Here is an 18,878-nt window from a genome sequence, read left to right on the forward strand (position 1 = left end):
GGGCCCTGAGCCTGACCCAGAGACAGACTAAGCACAGCAGGCCCCTCTAACATCATCTTCCCACCATGGCAGCCTCCAGGGAAAGCCAGATTCAGTCAGAAGAGAACAGGAAGGTGGCTGTGATTAACAGGAAAGGCAACCATGGTTCCTCAGCATCCTGTTGATCACACCTCTGGGAAAAGAGTTTTCCAGTGACTGCTGGATTGAAGAGGATCTAAGAATCTTCCCGGGAGAAGGATGGAAATGGGATCTGAGTCTGCGTACTAACCAAGATGCCTTGCCTGCAACACCAGAAAGCTGGAGTGGATCTGCTCAGATGTTTGGGAAGAGAAAAGAATGACAGAGCCTTTGGCCCAGGAGAGCTGGAGTGTTAACAAGTATTGACTGAGAAATCCTCTAGGCAGGCCAGGGAGGTCTGTGGCCCACCACTTACCCAAAGGTAGCCATTGGGTTGGGGGTTTCTGCACTATAGTCACTTCCATGGTCAGCAGAAAGATGTTACAGGACCCCACCACTTACCCAAAGTTAGCCTTTGGGTCGGGGATTTCTGTGCTATAGTCCCTTCTGTGGTTGCCAGAAAGATGCTACAGGAAATGGGTCTGGATCCAGACCCCAAGAGAGGGTTCTTGGGTCTTGTGCATGAAAGAATTCAGGGGAAGTCTATATAGTAAAGTGAAAGCAAGTTTATTAAGAAAGTAAAGGAATAAAAGAATGTCTACTCCATAGACAGAGCAGCCCCAAGGGCTGCTGGTTTAGCTGTTTTTATGGTTATTTCTTGATTATATGCTAAACAAGGGGTGGATTATTCATGCCTCCCCTTTTTAGACCATATAGGGTAACTCCTGACGTTGCTATGACTGTAAACTATCATGGTGCTGGTGGGAGTGTAGCAGTGAGGACAACCAGAGGTCACTCTTGTTGCCATTTTGGTTTTGGTGGGGTTTAGCTGGCTTCATTACTATAACCTGTTTTATCAGCAAGATCTTTATGACCTGTGTCTTGTGCTGACCTCCTATCTCATCCTGTGACTTAGAATGCCTTAACCATCTGAGAATGCAGCCCAGTAGGTCTCAGCCTTATTTTACCCAGCTCCTATTCAAGATGGAGTTGCTCTGGTTCACACGCCTCTGACAACTGCACCAGCCTTTCACCTACGCTGAAGGCATACATAACAATTAAATGTGAACAACATCATTATCCTGATAACAAAACCAAAGACATCACAAGAAAAAAACTACAGACCAAATCCCTTATGAAAATAGACACAAAAATCCTCAGCAAAACACTAACAAACTGAATACAACAATATATAAAAAGGATTATACATCATGACCAATTAGGATTTGTCCTACTTGGCATTGGTTCAACATATGAAAATATTTCAGTGTAATACTCCATATTACATTGTAAAGGAGGAAAATGTCACAGTCATTTCAACAGACGCAGAAAAAGCATTTGACAAAATTCAACTCTCTTTTATGATAAAATACTCAATAAACTAGGATAAGAAGGGAATTTCCTCTATGCAATAAAGGGCATCTATTTAGAAAAAAAAAACCTACAACTAACATATTTAATGATGAGAGACTGCAAGCTTTCTCTCTAAGGTCAGGAATAAGATAACGTCTTCTCAGGCAACTCTATTCAACATTGTACTGGAGGTTCTAGCCAAGGCAATTAGGCAAGAAAATAAAAGGCAGCCAGGTTAGAAACAAAGAAGTAAAACTATCTCTATTCACAGGTGACATAATCTTGTACATAGGAAATTCTAGGGAAGTTTTTAAGAAAACTATTAGAGCTAATTAACAAGTTCAGCAAAGTTACAGGATATAATATCAATGTGTAAAAATCAGTTGTATTTCTACTTACTGGCAATAAACAATCTGAAAATGAAATGAAATTAAGAAAGCAATTTCCTTTATAATGGCATCCAAAGGAATGAATATTTAAGAACAAATTGAACAAAAGAATGCAAGATTTGCACACTAAAAACTACAAAACATTGTTATCTGGCAGAGTCTTTGTCTTTTTGTACCCACTCACCCAGCTTGGGTCCCATCTCCACTGCTTTATGTTTCTGCTCCAGGAGGCCCTAGGTGACTCTGCTGCAGCCTCTACCATCCTGTGACCTGCAGGAGCTCAGTAAGATGGCTAACTAGATGCAGCTAGGAGGAACATCTGCCACCTAAGGACGGTGACATAGAGAAGACTGGTGTACTGAGGGAAGGCACTGAGAGTGGATGGAGGGAGGACACAGAAGCTGGGAGAAAGCTGGAAACCTTGCATGGGTCATCATACCTTGGGACTCATTCCTGGCCCCCAACAACTCTGGGGAACAGGTGAGTTGAGCAGGCAAGGCATGACCCAGTCTTCCCACAGACCTCTAGAATCCTGACAGCAGGAGACCCCACAACCCCACAGACACTTGAGCTGGCAGAGGGAGCTGCTTAGAGAGGTAGTAAGGGCAGGACTCCAGTCTGTGTAGAACCCAGAGGGTTTGGTGTGGGAATGTCTGTGGTGGAGCACAGCTGGGGATGCCCATACCACAAGGCTCACCATGATCTCCTAGGAGATTTTAGCCTTGGGGAAACTGTCTGATTTCAACAGAGCAGGGTGGTCTTGCCAGTGAGACAGGCCAGTCTGATCCGAGTGTCCTCCTGTCTGCTGGCCTCTCCTGGGGCCCCAGCCTGCCCATGCCTGCTTTCAGTGCAGCCTTGGATACCCAACTGGCGTGCCTCCTGGGGGCCTGCATCATAGTTCCTTCACCAGCAGACCTGATCATCAGAGCACTCAGCAGAGTGGCCCCTGCTGATGAACACCAGCCCACCACACCCTCCCTCTGTGGCAGCCTTCCCCATGCCACTTTACCAGCACACATTTGCTCACAGCCAACCCCCACCACTTTCCCAGTACACGTGTGTGGGGGCGGATCTCACCTCCCCTCCTCCACTGGTGCATGTGAACCTCACAGTGCCACTACTGCAGGCAAGAGCATACCCCTGCCCCAGCCACGCTGCCATTGCCAGTGTGAACACAGGCACAGAGGCCCCACCTCCCACCCCACACTGCCACCACCACTAGCACAAACACACACACATGGTGGCCCACAGTCTCACAGCCGCCAGGACCCTACCCCAGCCAACAAGCATGCACCCTGCTATGCTGCTGCTGCTGCTGCTGACACATGCAAACACACACAGATCCTACTGCCATCACCCTGACAAAGTGCTTTGACTGGTACCACCCATCAGAGTGTCGTGACCAGCGGCCCAAGAATACCTCTGTCCCTCTAGCATAGCTGGTTCCTAACCTCAAGAGGCCAGAGAATAAAGCTGGGGGCCTCATTCCAGCCCCCCAGAGCTAGAGCCTGCAGCTTAGGAGTGCTGAGTTGAGCCTTGGCCCCCTAACATCTTCCAGAAACAAAGCCAGTCAACTGGACCCACCTTATACCACAATCAAACCCCCAAGGGCATCAATGAAGATAAAAGCAAACAAACCTGTCCAAAGGACAGCAGCTTCAAAGATTGAAGAAACATCAGCCCACACATATGAGAAGGAATCAGCACAGGAACTCTGGCCTCTCAAAAAGTCAGAGGTCTTTTTACCTCCAAATGACCACACTAGTTCCCCAGCAATGGTTCTTAACCAGGCTGAAATGACTGAATCACAAAAACAGAATTTAGAATATGTATAGGAACAAAGATCACTGAAATTCAGGAGAAAGCCAAAACCCAATCCAAAGATTCTAAGGAATACAATAAAACAATAAAAGAGTTGAAAGACAAAATGGCCATTTTCAGAAAGAACCACACTGATTTGATAGAGCTGAAAAACTCACTTCAGGAATGTTATAATACAATCAGAAGTATTAACAGCAGAATTGATGAAGCTGAAGAAAGAATCTCAGAGCTCAAAGACTGGTTATCCAAAATAACTTAGACAAAAATAAGGAAAAAAAATAAAGAAGAATGAACAAGACCTCTAAGAAATATGAGATTACGTAAAGAGACCAAATCTATGACTCACTAGAATCCCTGAAAGAGAAGGAGAGAAAATAAGCAACTTGGAAAACATATTTCAAGCTATCATCCATGAAAATTTCCTCAACCTTACTAGAGAGCACCACATTCAGGAAATTCAGAGACCCCTGCAAGATACTAGATACAATGGCCATCCCCAAGAAACATAGTCTTCAGATTCTCTAAGGTTGAAATGAAAGAAAAAAGTGTTAAAGGCAGCTAGAGAGAAGGGGCAGGTCACCTACAAAGAGAACCAGCTAGCAGCAGACTTTCAGCAGAAATCCTACAAGCCAGAAGAGACTGGGGGCCTATATTTAGCATTCTTTTTGTTTTGTTTTGTTTTGTTTTGTTTTGTTTTTTGTTTCTAATCTCAATAGCTTAAGAGGTACAAGTGGTTTTTGGCTACGTAATGAATGAATGAATTGTATGGTGGATGAATTGTATAGCAGTGAAACCTGGGCTTTTAGTGTATTCATCACCTAAATAGTGTGTATTATACCAACAGGTAATTGTTCATCCTGAACCCCTTTCCCACCCTTCTCCATTCTGAGTCCACAATGTTTATTATACCATTCTGTATGCCTTTGTGTATCCACAGCTTAGCTCCCACTTACAAATGAGAACATTCTGTATTTGGCTTTCTGTTCCAGAGTTGTTACTTCACTTAGGATAATGGACTCTAATTCCTTCAAAGTTACTACAAAAGACATTACTTCACTCTTTTTCATGAATGCATAGTATTCCATGGTGTGTGGATGGATGGATGGATGGATAGATAGATAGATAGATAGATAGATAGATAGATAGATAGATAGATAAACTGTATATTTTTATCCACTTACCAGTTAGTTGGTAATGAGGATGATTCCATGTATTTGCAATTGTGAATTATGTTGCATACATTTAGCATTCTTAAAGAAAAGAGAGTCCAACCAAGAGTTTCACATCCAGCCCAAATAAGCTTCATAAGTGAGGAGAAATAAGATCCTTGTCAGACAAGCAAATGCTAAGGCAATTCATTACCACCAGACTTGTCTTACAAGAGGTCCTGAAGGGAGTACTAAATATGTTAAAGAAAGACCATTACCAGCTGATATAATCTGAATATTTGTCCCCACCCAAATGTCATGTTGAAATGTAATCTCCAATCTTGGTGGTAGGGCCTGGAGGGGAGTGTTTGGATCAAGGGGGTGGATCCCACATGAATGGCTTGGGCCATGACTTGGTGACAAGTGAGCTCTCACTCTGAGTTCACACAAGATCTGGTGGTTTGAAAGTATGTGGCCCCACCATTCTCTCTTGCTTCTGCCTTCACCATGTGCCATCCCTGTACCACCTTCACCTTCTGCCATGATTGTAAGCTTCCTGAGGCCTCCCCAGAAGCAGATGTCAGCACCATGCTTCCTGTATAGCCTGTAGAACCATTACCCAATTAAACCTCTTTTCTTTATAAATTATCCAGTCTCGGGTATTTCTTTATAGCAATGCAAGAATGACCTAATACATTGGCCACTACAAAAACACACTTAAGTACATAGACCATTGACACTATTGAGCAACCACACAAACAAATCTGCATAATAACCAGCTAACAATGGATAACAAGATCAAATTCACACATATCAATACTAACTTTGAATGTAAAAGGGCTAAAATCCCAATTAAAAGTCACAGAGTAGCAAGTTGGATAAAGAAGCAACACTCAGTTGTATGCTATCTTCAAGAGACTCATCTCACATGCAATGAGACCTATCAGCTCAAAGTTAAAAGATGGAGAAAATGTACCAAGCAAACAGAAAAAAGCAGGAGTTGCTATCTAATTTCAGACAAAACAGAATTTAAGCCAACAAAAATAAAAAAAGACAAAGAACATTACACAGTGGTAAAAAGTTCAATTCAGCAAGAAGATCTAACTATCCTAAATATATGTGCATCCAACACAGGAGCACTCAGATTCATAAAGCAAATTCTTGGAGACCTACAAAAAGACTGAACTTGACACTTGACCAAATGAATCTAATAGATATTGATAGAATTCTCCACCCCAAAACAACAGCGTGTACATTCTTCCTATCTGAACATGGCACATACTTTGAAGTCAACCACACAATCAACCAAAAAACAATCCTCAACAAATTCAAAGAAACCAAAATCACACCAACCACACTCTTGGACCACAGCACAATAAAAATGGAAATCAATAGTAAGAAAATTGCTCAAAACCATACAATTGTATGGAAATTAAATAACCTTTCCCCGAATGACTTTTGGATAAACAACAAAATTAAGGCAGAAATCAAGAAGTTCTTTGAATCAATGAGAACAATGATACAACATACCAGAATCTCTGAGACATAGCTAAAGCAGTATTAAGAGGGAAGGTAATAGTACTAAACACCCACATCAAAAAGTTAGAAGGATCTCAAATTAACAACCTAACATCACACTTAGAGGAAATAGAGAAACACCAGTAAACCAACCCCAAAGCTAGCTGAAGACAGGAAGTAACCAAAATCAGAGCTGAACTGAAGGAAAGTGAGTCACAAGAAAGATACAAAAGACCAATGATTCCAGAAGTTGGTTATTTGAAAGAATAAATTATATATATATATATATATATATATACACACACACACACACACACACACACACACAACATTATTAGCTAGATTAATAAAGACAAAAGAGAAGATCCAAAAAACACAACCAGAAATAAAAAAGGAGACATTACCACCAACCCCACAGAAATACAAAAAACCCTCAGGGACTACTACAAACACCACTATGCACACAAGCTAGAAAACGTAGAAGAAATGAATACATTCCTGGAAACATACAACCTCCCAACACTGAACTGGGAAGAAATTGAATTCTTGAACAGAGTAATATATTCCTAAATTGAATCAGTAACAAAAGGCCTACCAACCAGAAAAAGCCCAGGACCAGATGGATTCACAGACAAATTCTAAGAGATGTATTAATATAAAGAAGAGTTGGTACCATTCCTATTGAAACTATTCCAAAAAGTTGAGTAGGGACTCCTCTCTAACTCATACTATGAGGCCAGCATCATCCTGATACCAAAAACTGGCAAAGACACAACAAAAAAAGAAAGCTTCAGGCCAACATCCTTGACAAACATAGATGCAAAAATCCTCGACAACATACTAGTAAACCAAATCCAGCAGCACATCAAAAAGCTAATCCACCATGAACAAGTAGGTTTCAACCCTGTGATGTAATGTTGGTTCAATATATGCAAGTCAATAAATGTGATTCATCACATACATAGAACTAAAAACAAAAACCACATGATCCTCTCAATAGATGCAGAATTTTGATAAAATTCAGCATTGCTTTATGGTAAAAACCCTCAACAAACTCAGCATTGAAGGAATACCTCAAAATAATAAGGACCATCTATGACAAACTCACAGCTAACATCATACTGAATGGGCAAAAGCTTGAAGCATTCCCCTGGAGAACCAGAAAAAGATACGGATGCCCTCTCTCACCACTTCTATTCAACATAGTACTGGAAGTCCTAGCCAAAATAATCAGGCAAAAGAAAGAAATAAAAGACATCCAAACAGGAATAAAGGAAGTCAAACTATTTCTCTTCACAGATTATATGATTCTATGCCTAGAAAAACCTACTGTCTCTGCCCCAAAGCACTTTGATCTGATAAACAACTTTAACAAAGTTTCAGGACACAAAATCAATGTGCAAAAATCAGTATCATTTCTATACACCAACAGTTTCCAAGCTAAGCGCCAAATCAAGGACACAATCCCATTGACAATAGCCACAAAAGGAATGAAATACCTAGGAATACAGCTATCCAGGGAAGTGAAAGATCTCCACAAAAGAATTACAAAACGCTGCTCAAATAAATCAGAGATGACACGAACAAATGGAAAAACATTCCATGTTTGTGAATAGGAAGAGTCAATATTGTCAAAATGGCCACACTACCCAAAGCAACTTACAGATTCAATGTTATCCCCACCAAACTACCAATAACATTTTTCACAGAATTAGAAAAAAACATTTTAAAATCCACATAGAACCAAAAAGCTTGAATAGCCAAGACAATCTTAAGCAAAAAGATTAAAGTTGGAGGCATCACATTACCCAACTTTGAACTATACCACAAGGCTACAGTAACCAAAACAGCATGGTGCTGGTACAAAAACAGACACATAGACAAATGGAAAATACAGAGCCCAGAAATAAAGCCACATACCTACAACCAACTGATCCTTGACAAAGTCGACAAAAACAAGCAATGGGAAAAATCCATTTGGCTAGCCAATTACCCTAGCATCATTTATTGCACCACTTATTTATTCAATAAGTGATGCTGAGGTAATTGGCTAGCCATATGCAGAAGACTGAAACTGAGCTGCCTCCCTTACACCATATACAAAAAAAATCAACTCAAGATGGATTAAAGACTTAAATGTAAAACCTAAAATTACAAAAACCCTGAAGATAACCTTGGAAATAACATTCTCAATATAGGACCCAGCAAAGACCCAGCATTTTCATGGCAAAAATGCCACAAGCAATTGCAACAAAAACAAAAATTGACAAATGGGACCTCATTAAACTAAAGAGCTTCTGCCCTGCAAAAGAAACTATCCACAGAATAAATAGACAACTTACAGAATGTGAGAAAATATGTGCAAACCATGTACCTGACAAAGATTTAATATCCAGAATCTATAAGGAACTTAAACAAATTTACAAACAAAAAACAAACAGCCCCACAAAAAAGTGGGCAAAGGATATGAACAATCAATTTTCAAAAGAAGACATACACATAACCAACAAGCATATGAAAAAATACTCAACATCACTAATCATTAGAGCAATACAAATCAAAACCACAGTGAGACACCATCTCACACTAGTCAGAATGGCTATTATTAAAAACTCAAAAAATAAAAGATGCTGGAGAGGTTGCAGAGAAAAGAGAATGCTTATAAACTGCTGGTGGGAATGTAAATTAGTTCAGCCACTGTGGAAAATGGTTTGGTGATTTCTCAAAGAACTTAAAATAGAACTACCATTCAACTCAGCAATCCCATTATTCGGTATATGCCCCTAAAAATATAAATCGCTCTATCATAAAGATGCATGCACACATATGTTCACTGAAGCACTATTCACAATAGCAAAGACATGGAATCAATGCAAATGTCCATCAATGATAGACTAGATAAAGAAAATGTCGTGTATATACATCATGGAATACTATGTAGCCATAAAAAGAACAAGATGATGTCCTTTGTAGCAACATGGATGGAGCTGGAGCCCATCATGCTAAACGAACTAATGGAAAAACAGAAAACCAAATACCTCATGTTCTCACTAATAAGTGAGAACTAAACATTGAGTACGTATGGACACAAAGAAGGGAATAACAGATACCTAAATACTGTGCTTATTACCAGGGTGATGAAATAATCTGTATACCAAATTCCTGTGGCATGCAATTTACCTATATAACAAACCTGCACATGTATTTCTGAACCTAAATAAAAGTTACTTTTTAAGGAAATAAAATTAAATCCTTACAGTTTAAAAACATATATATTATATATATAATGCTTCATGAATTTGCATGTCATCCTTGCAAAGGGGCAATGCTATTCTTCTCTGTATCATTCCAATTTTAGTATACGTGCTGCCAAAGTGAGCACAAGACTATTAAGGTGAGGTCATGGGGATCTTCCCTTATGAATGGATTAATGCTAGTATTGGGGAACTGGATTAGTTATTGCAGGAATGGGTTCCTGACAAAAGGATGGTGATATGGTTTGTGTCCCCACTCAAATCTCACGTTGAATTGTAATTCCCAATGTTGGGGGAGGGATCTGGTGGAAGGTGGTTGGATCATGGCAGAGGATTTTCCCTTGGCTGTTCTCATGTTGGTGAGTGAGTTCTCATGAAATATGATGGTTTAAAAGTATGTGTGGCACTTCCCCTCTCACTCACTCTGTCTCCTGCTGCCGTGCGAAGACGTGCTTGTTTCTCCTTCACCCTTCTGCCACGATTGTAAGTTTCCGGAGGCCTCCCCAGACATGCCTCCTGTTCAGCCTGCAGAACCAGAGCCAATTAAACCTCTTTTTTTCCATAAATTACCCAGTCTCCAATCTTTATAGCAATGTGACAATGAACTAATACAGATGGATTTGGTTATCTCTTCCTCTGGATAGGTTGGTTCCTCCCAACCCTTCCTTCTTCTGCCATGGGATGATTCCAAAAGAAAGCCATGATCTGATATGCCCCCTTTGTCTTGGACTTTTCATCCTTAGAACTATAAGCCAAATAAATTATCTACCTTTATAAATTTTTTAAAAGATTGGTGAAAGAAATTTTTTAAATAACTGAATAAATTGAAAAATACTCCTTGTTCATGGATTATAAGACTTAATATTGCTTAAATGACAATATTCCCCAACTTGATCTACAGATTAAATGCAATTCCTATCAAAATTCACTTTCTGTAGAGACTGACAACATGCACTGGCATAAATATAAAAATATAAATCAATGGAATAGAATTTATGGTCCAGAAATAAGCCTATACATTTATGGTCGACTAATTTTTGATAGGGGTACCAAAATAATTCAATGGGGAAAGGACAGTCTTTCAACAGTTGGTTTAGGACAACTATATGTGAACATGTGAATAAACTTAGACACCTACTTCACACCATATATAAAATTAACTCAAAATAGATCAAAGATCTAATGTAAAAGCTAAAACTATAAAACTCTAGGACAAAAAAATACAGGAATAAATCTTTGTAACCTTGGATTAAGCAACAGTTTCTTAGATATGACACCTAAAGTAACCAAAGAAAGAAAAAGATAAATTGGACTTAATCAAAATTAAAAACTTTCATGCTGCAAAATTTTACCATCATGAGAGTAAAAGGACAACCCACAGAATAAAAGAAAATATTTACAAGTCATATATCTGATAAAGGTCTGGTATCCAAAATATGAAAAGAACTCTAACCAACCAACAATAAAAAGACAAATAACCTCATTTGAAAATGGGTTTCCCAAAGAAGATATACAAGTGGCCAATAACCATTGTTCTTGAGTCATTCCTATTCAACGAATGTTTAAGGTAAATGTTTAATAACCAGCTCTTTAAAAGGTTCCCTGATTTGTAGTGACTGCCAATTTCTGTGGTGTAAATACTCTCATATGGTTTGATTTCAAGCTAGCAACATGGCACCACTGGATGTGGAGTTGGAAAGAGAGGCTTGCAAACAATTTTTGTGAGCCAGTGCAAGCTGGCTCCAACTCTTCACTTCTTATAATAATTTAAAATTTCATTTTGGTTATATGAACTCTTCCTGATGCCCATGTTTGGTGATTTTTCATTCAGGAGCATTCATGCTCTATTAGCTAACTAATCTTACTTGTTTTGTGTGACTAGTCCTTACTTCCTAGTAGCATTTTGCCACTGAAAGATAGTGAAGTTGGCTTTGCAAGTCCAGATTATGAACTGAGTGGGGAATAGTGAGCAGTGTACTCTGTAAGCCTTTCATGTCACTTCAGGTCTTTCATGTCACATCAGGTCCACCTGAAGTGATGACTCAATGCATGTTAATAAGCAGGAATCTCCACTGAACAAACTCATTTTGCATTCACTACTCATAGCAATAGAAATTCTAGTAATGTAAGTGGAATATAACATAAATTTATAAGTGAACTTTGAAAATTGTTTGTTATTAACTTTGACACAACTGCAAATTGGTATTCAAGTTAATGGCAAAGACCAAACCAAACCAAACCAAACAAAAATTAGCATATACAATCTTCACGTGCACTTTCAGTTGTATCCAATTCAACTTTAACTTTACTCTGTCATTTTCTATTGTGTCTTGATATGAAAATATATTAATTAGATTTCCCCTTTTCATGAGCTTTTTTCTTGTTTGTTAAAAGCATTTAAAAAAATTTTCAAAACAGTATATCATATGTTATCTTGCCGTCCTATATTTTGATTATACTTTTGTTGAAAATATGATAACTTTAGGGCTGTTCACAAATCTTCAGCCACTCCTCATTCCTGCCCATTTCTTTGCACTGCCTTGCACCCTTTGCAGGTAGGTATGGCCTTAGGATTTGCTTTGGTCAGTGAAATTCTGAGTAGAAATACACATCTCTTAGAGCAAGGCTTTAAGAAACATCACAGAATGCCCTGTGTTTCCTTTTTCTCTACAGTGGCTTTAGAAGTTTCTATCAGTGGGATCCCAAAGTGTCTTTGATGAGCAGAGCTTTAATGGCCCATTTGCATCAGAATTGAGGTATAAGTGAGAAGTAAATTTTTGTTGGCCTAAGCCATTGAGATAGGGTGAGAAGTGAGGGGGAAGGTTATTCTTGCAGCACAATCTAGCCCCGTCTAACAAGTACAATAATTAAATCTTGTTCAAACATTTGATAAGATAATGCCCACAATAGATTTGTTTCATAGGTATGAATAAATTCAAAGGTATGAAACGCACAGGAATGGTATGAGAACTATGCATATTCTTTTTCATTCTTAGCCCAAATATCTTGGCATTTATTTTACGTTGTATTTATCCAGAGTATTCTCCCTGTTAGTATTACCTTAACAATATACCTGTACACTGAAAAAATAAATTTCTGTTCTAGCCTCAGGAAGAGATTAGGGAGGGTATCTAATAACTTTAGAGAGAATTTCATGTGATAAATGAAAGAGAGAGTACAGACAAGAACAAATTTTCGAAGTTTTATCTAAAATTCTCTTCCTTCTTTATTCCATTGGTTGAAATCACATATGTGTTTTATATATGCATGTATGTATGATAGATATTAGATCTTTAACTTAGATTTAGTCCCTAATATATTCTAGTATTGTTTTTTTTAGCTACATCCATTTTAATGAGCTACAGTTTCTCAAAAATATTTAGATAGAAGTATTTCTTATCCCAAAGTCCAAAAAGTTTACTAATAATATCGTAAAGTACGACTAGATTATTATCAACAATTGATTTGAGTATGTTAAGACTTATAGAAATATTATGCGTTTAAAACTTGACCAGGCCATGCATAATGATTACACTAGGTCCACAAAATTTTCAATTTTATATGGATTAGAAGACCCAATTTTATTTTATTTTATTTTATTTTATTTTTTATTTCTATTTTTTTTTAGACCAAGTCTCATTCTGTCACCCAGGCTGGAGTGCAGTGGCACAATCTTGGCTCACTGCAACCTCCGCCTCCAGGGTTCAAGCAATTCTCCTTCCTCAGCCTCCCAAGTAGCTGAGATTACAGCCATGTACCACCACGCCCAGCTAATTTTTGTATCTTTAGTAGAAATGTGGTTTCACCATGTTGGCCAGGATGTTCTCCAACTCCTGACCTCATGTGATCCACCCGCCTCGGCCTCCCAAAGTGCTGGGATTACAGGTGTGTGCCACGGCGCCCAGCCAACAGACCCAATTATGCAGACATCAGCTACTTATACAATAATCAGTTTAATCGTGGTAATTCGAAACTATGAAATAATTATATCATAAACCCTTAGCCATTTAAGTTTTGTAGGGGGAAATGCCATTCATTCCACAGTAAGTGCACTATTATTAAAAAAAAAAAAAAAAAGAAAGAAAGAAAGAAAGAAAGAATAGAAAGAAACACAAAGTTGCTTTTTTTTTTTTTTTCTTTTTTGAGACAGAGTCTCACTCTGTCGCCCAGGCTGGAGTGCAGTGGCAAGGTCTCAGCTTCCGGCAACCTCCGCCTTTTTGGCTCAAGTGATTCTCGTGCCTCAGCCTCCTGTGAGTAGCTGGGATTACAGGCTTTCGCCATCACACCCGGCTAATTTTTTGTGTGTTTTTAGTAGAGACGGGGTTTCATCATGTTGGCCAGGCTGGTCTTCGAACTCCTGACCTCAAGCGTTCCACCCGCCTCAGCATTCCAAAGTGCTGGGATTACAGGTGTGAGCCACCACGCCTGGCCTACACAACGTTACTTTTTAAAGACAAAAGTAAACAAAAAATTAGTTTTAAAATTTCCGAACTCAGATTTTTTTTTTTTTTTTTTTTTGGTCCTAAAACAAAACTAACCAGCAAAACCCTCAGTCGCCAACCTTTTATAAATCCAAAGTCACCACCAGAGAGAGCAATTCACCTGGTTTATCTCTGATTTCGCGCCTATAATTTCTTAAGTAAGGCCTAGGGGACAGTACTTTTTAGACACCTTACGCTCAGATCTCAATATTCAAAAATTTTACCCTTGGAATACCTTCCACACCAAAATAATTTAAGCCTAAAAGAATTTCCTTTTTCTTCTTTTTTAAATAGCAGCTGGAGTTTGCAAGGAGCTCTTCCCACAGAAACCCAAGGTTGCCTTCCTGCCCACCTGAATCTTGGTGGACATACAGGGTTTATGATCTGGGGAAGCCCCAAGGATGTAAGATTCCTCTGTAAATGGGTCCTAGGACTTGTTCTGATTCCGTTAGAATTAGCGGGCTGGTATAACAGAAAACTGCAGTAAAAGTGGTTTAAGCAAAAGAGTAGTTTGTTACCTCTCACGTAAAAGTTCAGTGATAGGCTCCTCAGGCCTGGCATCGCACCATCAGGGACTTCGGCTCCTTCTGTTTGTTCCACCATCTCAGTTCATGACTTCCAAAATGACTGCTGGAGCTCCAGTCATCACATTTGCATTCCAGCAACAAGAAAGTTTTCTCCTCGCCGCTTCCTTAGCTTCAATGGGTCTTCACCTCCTCTCTGGAAGTGACAGGGCTTGTTCCCCCTACCTTAGTGGTTTGATGCTTTTGTTTAATAGAGGATAAGAGTCTATTTTTCCACTCTCTTTCTCCATATTTTCACCACTGAGGGACCATCTCTCATTGCTCACTCCACCTTCAGTCTTTCTCATCAGCACCTGGTGGAGGTCCCCAGGAAAGAGATTAAAAGTGACTGTGATCACTCCTTTTGTGTCCTAGGATCCCAGAAGTACTATACAGTCATGCTAGCCTGCACCTGACCTTTAACAATTTGTTAAAGCCTTAGCTGAATTGTTCTTACCCACTCGTTTGGTATTCCACATCTCTTCCTCTTTTCTGTGAGACAGGTGCGCTGGTGCTCACATCCCAACTCTCTTTGGAGTGGCCTTGGATTCTAGATGATTTGGGTGCCTTGCAACTGCAGCTCTCTAATAGGGTCAGGAAAAGCTATGGCTTTGCAGTTTACCTGGCTTTGTCTTCTTGTGTGAATGGGAGCTGCAATCATTTGAGCTTCCTACATCTGGGACATAAACTGAACTTCAGAGGTAGTATGTGATGATGTAGTGGCTGAGAATTTTCCAGAGGTTTGAAAAGTCATTAAGCCACAAATATAGATCATCATAAACCAAGCAATATAAGCATAAAACAAAAATCCTCATGGTGGCATATTGTGGAGAAATTGTAGAATACAAACCAAAAAGGAAGCAGCCAATCATTTATGAAGAAATTTAAATAGCAGACTTGTCAACTGAAACAACACAAGCCAGAAGGTGGTGATATCATATCACCAAAATGCTTAGGAAAAATCACTGTTAAACTAAAATTGTATACCTGACAAAACTCTGAATAGTGAGAGTTGTATTAGGGTTAGGTTCATCTATAAAGAACAGAAAAACTCCAAATAACAGGGCTTAGAACTGCTTCAAGTAAAAATCCAGAGGTGTGTTGTTTAGGAATGAATGGGGTCCATGCTCCATGAAGTTCTCAGGGCCTCAGGTTTCCTCCAGCTCAAGATGTGGTTCTTCCCCCCCGCCACCCCAGTTTTTACAGCTTTATTTAAATACAAAACGTGCACATGAACTGTTTACTCATTGTCTTCGCTGCACAGCTTGGCATTGGGGTTGGTGACTCTGATGGCCAGCTGGGCAGCTCTTTGCACGATGGCTTTGCGGTTCTTGGAGGAAACACTGTGAGCAATCTCAGCACAGAAAGATTTGTTGCACATCAGCAGCACTTCCAGCTCCTTGACGTTGTGCACCAGGAACTTCTGGAAGCCACTGGGCAGCATGTGCTTTGTTTTTTTGTTGCTCCCATAACCAATGTTGGGCATCAAGATCTGGCCCTTGAACCTTCTACGAACCCTATTGTCAGTACCTCCAGGTTTCCACCAATTATGCTTAATTTTGACATATCAGTCAGACTGGTGCCATATGAACCTCTTGCTTCTCTTTTTGATGATCTTGGTCTTCACAAGGGGCCTGAGGGCGGCCATGATGCTGAGGAAGAGATGGCTGCCACCTCCATAGGCAGCACTGAGGAAGAGAGAGGGGCAAGATGTGGTTCTTCTACTAATGATCCAAGGCAATGTTCACAATTTAAATATGCCTTTTCTTTTAGGAAAAACAGTAGTCGTAGAAGATGAAAGTAATTCTTTTTTGGTAAAATTAAAATTTGGCCTATGTCAGCAATGTGACATGTTTTATGAAATGCTGTTCATCTGAGGAATCCACATCTCAGGAAGCCATGCCTCAAAGTCTAGAAGAATGACCAAGCCTTAAATTTACATCCAGTGGTGGTGGGAGTAGGACCAGGGCCTCTTCTCTCTTTTTTCCTTTAGACGGTAGGACACCTGAAAGAATATCAAAGCAGTTGTCTACTGGTCTTCCCAGGCTTGGAGACACTGCTTCACTCATCATCAGTTACTTCCATCCTTCTAGAGCGTGCACTAAGAATTCCCCTCAATATGCTCCTAATTGTTTTGCTCCGTATTTCACAGCTGTCCAAGCAAGTCATGCTCAGAGACCATTTGATTTCAGAAGCTTCTACTGCTCCCAGGACTGAGGACTGACTACCCAGGACTTTCCAGAGCCCCCACCACCAAATCCATTCTGAGTTAAGGGTTAGGAATACTCTGAGACATTGTTGTGATTGGCCTTCTCAGAGAGATCTCTGAACTGTCACCAGGCACCCTGAGGACACAGGAGAGAGTGACCAGAGTATTGATCACTGGCCATAGAAAGACAAATTTCCTCTTATTGTCCTTGTTCACGGACCCCTGGGCTGAAAGAAAAGGACAGAGACAGAGCAGGAAAGAGGAAGATCAGGAAGCAGGAACAGAGTCAGAGGAAAACTGCAGGTTTGATGGGAAGGGGCAGGCTTTGGGGCCTCTGGAGTTATTGATTTTTCAGCTTGGTCAACTTTTACTTGTTAGGATGCAGTGACAATTTTCAAGCTCCTTACATGCCAGACTGGGAGCTGGAAATCCTATTTTTTTACATGCATTTAACTTTAATCAAGTTACCATAACACCTCACTGACTCCAAAATAAGTTTCTCTCTCCATGGACTGACCCACCCAGCACTCAACCTTATCACTTCTTATGCTCTTCTAAGAAAATAGCATGGGACCTACAAAACAGTAAAAAACTGTCAAGATTTTGGAGAATGCTCTATCCATTCCAGCCTTGCAGCCTCAAACATGCAAAGGTCAGTCACACATGTTTGTTCTGTTGTGTGATTCAGCCCTACAAGTAGAAATGGAAATGGAAGAAAATATGACAGGAGAAAAACCAAAGGACATAAGCAGTATTATACGTTCCTAAATGAAGCTGAGTTTTGTGTGTGTGTGTGTGCACGAATGTGCCTTCGTGTATAGCTCACAGGTATGCATGTGCATTTGTGTACCTATGTGTGCGTGTGTGTGGGGGTGAGCATGTGTGTGTATATGTGTGTCTGAATATTCTTACCCTCAATGCTCCAAACATAATATTGATTAAAGTCCATAGTGAGTGGGCTGAGTTTGTGGGGTCCTCTGTGAAACAGAAGGAACAAAACCATTCTCAACGAGAGAGGGATGTATGTGAGCTCCCCAAGAACATGTTGGAGGTCCTGGAGCAGCAGGTTGGTAATCTCCAGGGTTCTTGACAACAACAGACCAGGGAAGCCAATAAAGGACCTGTCAGTGGTCTCCAGGGTCTGCAGGCAGTGCCTCTGACAGGCTGTGCTCTCTGGTCACTGGGAAGACGGACCCTTAAGAAGGTCACAGCTATCCTAGAGGCTCAGCTCCGCCTCGGTGAGTGTCCCACAAAGTCAAGCCACCTTCGCAGGATAGAATATGAGCTCTCCAGGCCAACTTCCAAGACCCTTGGACTCTTCTTTTCTCAGGTACCTCCAGTCCCAGGAGGGGTGGGGGGAAGCAGCAGAACCCAGTATTCTGGCCTGGGAGTCACATGGCCTCTAGAGGGTTCACCAGAGCAGAGCAGTTTAGCCAAAGTCAGCTTCCCATTCCCTTCAGGATCAGTTTGCCTATTGAGAAATGTTTCTGGGAAACATATTTACCAAGTGGAATGGTTTCATACAAAATACTGTGGGTATAGCTCTTCTAAAGAATTTTTCAAATCCTTGGGTATCTTTTTCTGTTGGATATGATTTTAAGGAGTGCCCACAGATAAATTTTGAACTAGTTTTTACTTATTTTTCTACTTACAGTAAGTACTTATCCAACTTTTAGTAAAACATAGCAAGTTATCAGACTTAATTAACCCTTGTTGAGTGGTCCAGCCTTTTTTTGGGTTAAAAAAATTATTTTCCAGGCCAGGTACAGTGACTCATACCTGTATCCCAGCACTTTGGGAGGCCGAGGCTGGAAGATCACTTGAGCTCAGGAATTTGAGGCCAGCCTGGGCAACATAAGGAGACTCCATTCTACAAAAAAAAAAAAAAAATTCAAAATTAGTCAAGCATGGTGACACATGCCTGTAGTCCCAGCTACTCAGGAGGCTGAGGTGGGAGGATCAGCTGAACCCAGAATGTCAAGGCTGCAGTAAGCTGTGATTGTGCCACTGCACTCCAGCCTGGGC

The 18,878-nt window shown here is 40.2% G+C and overlaps 1 non-coding gene and 1 pseudogene across 1 annotated transcript; both read right to left on the reverse strand.

Moving 5' to 3' along the window:
• Positions 1-9,621: 9,621 nt before the first annotated feature.
• Positions 9,622-9,728, reverse strand: LOC116275482. Its single transcript, XR_004184615.1, has one exon. It is a non-coding gene; the product is annotated as a U6 spliceosomal RNA (small nuclear RNA).
• Positions 9,729-14,125: 4,397 nt separating this feature from the next.
• LOC110743069 lies at positions 14,126-18,672 on the reverse strand (annotated as a pseudogene).
• Positions 18,673-18,878: the final 206 nt, after the last annotated feature.

Source organism: Papio anubis, chromosome 6 (assembly GCF_008728515.1).
Source record: "Papio anubis isolate 15944 chromosome 6, Panubis1.0, whole genome shotgun sequence".
NCBI classification, from domain to species: Eukaryota; Metazoa; Chordata; class Mammalia; order Primates; family Cercopithecidae; genus Papio; species Papio anubis.